Source organism: Bidens hawaiensis, unplaced genomic scaffold (assembly GCF_021521415.1).
Source record: "Bidens hawaiensis isolate Kalapana, Puna unplaced genomic scaffold, B.hawaiensis_p1.1 tig00037609_1, whole genome shotgun sequence".
NCBI lineage: Eukaryota > Viridiplantae > Streptophyta > Magnoliopsida > Asterales > Asteraceae > Bidens > Bidens hawaiensis.
Genome location: NW_027496568.1, coordinates 66,458 through 70,067, shown reverse-complemented (window position 1 = coordinate 70,067; position 3,610 = coordinate 66,458).

Below are 3,610 nucleotides of genomic sequence, written 5' to 3'. Positions count from 1 at the left end.
CGGTATTGATTACCAAGAAACCTTTGCTCCCATAGCAAGGTTTGAAACTATTAGAGTTGTGCTAAGTTTGGCTGCTCAAAGAGGTTGGAATGTTCACCAGTTGGCTGTAAAATCGGCCTTCTTGAATGGAGAGTTAAGTGAAGAAATCTATGTTGAGCAACCTTGTGGTTTCGAAGTAGAAGGGAAACATGACTATGTGTACAAGCTCAGAAAGGCATTATATGGCCTAAAACAGGCTCCTAGAGCCTGGTACTCAAAGATAGACAAGTACTTCATCAGCAATGGTTATAAAAGAAGTGAGAATGAGCCAACACTCTATGTTAAGAATGCTGCAAGCAAAGAGGTTACGTACATATGTCTTTATGTTGATGACATTATATGTACATGTGCTTCAGCTAACTTAATTGCATAGTTCAAAGAAGGGATGAAACAGGCCTTTGAAATGTCTGATTTGGGCTTGTTAAAGTTCTTCCTTGGTTTGGAAATAAAGCAAACTAGGGAGGGTTTGTTTATTAGTCAAGAAAAATGTGCAAAAGGCTTGATTTCCAAGTTTGGTTTGTTAAAATGTAACTTTGAAGAAACTCCTATGAACACTAGTGAAAAGTTACAATTGGAAGATGGTGCTGATGAGTGCAATGAGGCTGTGTACAGGAGCCTAGTAAGTGGCTTAATTTATCTAACTCACACTAGACCGAATCTGGTCTATGCTGTGGGCATTATCTCAAGGTTTATGCAATCTCCTTCCAAAATACGCTATGGTGCAGCTAGAAGAATCCTAAAGTATGTGGTAGGAACTATCAATTTCGGGCTATGGTATGAAAGAGGTGTTGAAATAGAACTTAGTGGGTTTGCAGATAGTGACTGGGCCAGCTGCCCCGATGACAGAAAAATCATTTCAGCTTGTGTTTTTACTCTTGGAAGTGGTGCAGTGACTTGGAGCTCAAAGAAACAGTCAACGGTTGCCTTATCCAGCACCGAAGCTGAGTATATTGCAGCCACTGCACCACTTGTCAGGCTTTATGGTTGAGAAGAATAATGGAAGATTTGGGCCTAGCTCAGTCAAATGCTATAGTCTTGTACTGTGATAATAGGTCTACTATCAATTTGAGCAAGAACCCGGTGATGCATAGTCGTTCTAAGCATATAGAACTAAAGCATCACTTCATTCGTGAGATGGTGAGTCAAGATCAGGTCATACTTAAGTATTGCAAGACCAATGAGCAGCTGGCAGACATGTTGACAAAGGCTTTAGCCCGAGAAAAGTTTGTGTTCTATCGTCATTGGCTTGGAGTCAAGGAGCTTGAATCAAGGGAGGGTGATAAAATATAATAATTCAAGCTTATTTCAGCACATGCATTATCTACTTTATCTCAATAAGTTGTTGGTCATCAAACGGCTAACTAAGTTTGTTTTGTTATCCTATTTTTCTGCATATGTACGTTAGGAATTAGCTCTATTTAATGAGCCTTATGATTCTCTTGTAATCATCACTTTATCACTTTATCATTCAACAGTAATCGCAGAGCAATTCCTTTTAATTTCTTGTTATTATAACTTTGTTAAAACCATCATTTTTAACCCAAGTTCGAATGAAACTTTTGTGTCCCTTCTATACCAACTCCCATATGACAACTTGGATGCATTCAACAATCCTAGGATTTTTAATGCCCCAATAACAAGGCCAGCACAACAGCTTTGGGCTAATCAATTAACGGGAAGGAGAAACATTGAAACAACCTAAATGCATATGCGAACTCCGAGGATGTTGATGGTATGTAGTCTGCCATTTCTTGTTATTTGTATTTGATTCAATGTATGAACTAGTATTAATAAAATAAATTAACTGGGTGTAATTATGCAGTTAGCATATTAGGTGAACCCCATTTCGAACGTGGTATGTTTCTTTGCAAAGTACTCTAGTGAGAGATGTCGGTTGAGAAAAAACATGGTGAAAGACATGATCCGTATGAAGCATAGAACGGTCCAGATTCAGACTATGATCTAGATGATGAAAATATGGCGGACAAATTTGTATGCCAATCGGTTAGCAAGCGACCATGCATTATATATGTGATTGTGGAAGAAAATATGGCAGACAAATTTGTATGCCAAACGGACTATGTAGTCATTTTCAAAAGTAGCTGTAATATTTTTATGTCATTTTCATAAGTGGTTGTAATGTGTTGTACTGCTTAACGTTTATTTTATGTTTCAGTATTGTATGTTGAAGTAATTTTTTGTGCTAGTAGTAAAATAATACTAATACATAACCATTATATTGGATAAAGGTTAAAACTGGTTTACAAATTGTTACACCATATGTTAAGCCATTAACATAAAATACGTGCGTCACAAACTTAAATACCGATACATAACAATGGCAATTATAAGTACTAGGAAGAAAATCCAGCTTATAAGTAGTCGATGCCTCAATCTGACTTTCTGCTACTCTAATTTGGAGGTCCATCTCCAATTCCTTCTTCGCAATCTCCAATTGCTTATTTGTAACATTCTTTACTTTTCACACCCGAAAACCCGACCCATTTTGAATTTTCGGTTTTGTGTATATATATGTGTGTGTGTGTGTGTTATAATGTTCTCAACTTTCATTTCATGCAACATTCGTTAATTTTTCTTTATTCGAATTTGTATTCGTTAAACCGGCCGTTTTTCGTATTCTTGTTCATCGTTAATAATTAATAAAATATTCGCGAGGATTTTACATTTATCGTTGTTCGTTCTTATTCATTTTGTTCAATAACCGAAACCCTGAGGTTTAGAGTTTTATTAAAATTAATCGAGTTGCGAACTATACAAAATATTCAAGTTTTATAAATCCTTATTTCATTTATAACATGTTTTCAAGTTCGGGATCCAAATTGTAATTATACTATAATTTTTTATCTTAAAACAAATTGAAAGTTCGAGGTTTAAATTGTAAATATATATTAATTATGATCTTACAAGAACTTTGAAGACCAAGGGCCTTTTGTGTAAATTGGATTTAAATTAATATATTTTAAAAACCCAGCCATCCCCCCCCCCCTCTTATGCTCGTTTTTCTGGCAAGGCAATCCGACGATCAGAAACGCCGCCTACGAGCCCCCAAACACCCCAATATCGTGTTTTTAACTCAATTAAATTTTCGTAATGGTTTCACACTAATACAACAAACTTAAGTCATCCTCTAAAATGTTCAATCTTCGTTGAAGAGGTAGGTCCCAGCAGAGCCCAGTTGGACCCGCAAGACTCACCTTGAAGATGGACGTTTGCGCAAGGACCAACTGGTTCCGCAGGACCCACCATGCTCAGAGATGAAGACCTTACGCGCAGTACGCCAGCTGTTCCCGCAGGGAAAGCCTCCCAATGGTGAAGTATCCCGCCTGTCCCCGCAGCTGCGGATACAAGCCATCAGGGAAGGCTACCCGCACTAATAGCAAGGCTACACGCACAAGGCACTAAATAATTCAGTGTCACCTGAAGGAATGAGCAAGGCGGGAATACTCCCGCCTAAATGAGCCAGTCCGTATGCTTCTGGAAGATCTTTTGTACTATACCTGCCAAGGTATGGACAAAATAGACAAGATCTGACCAAAGCAGCCCATGAACC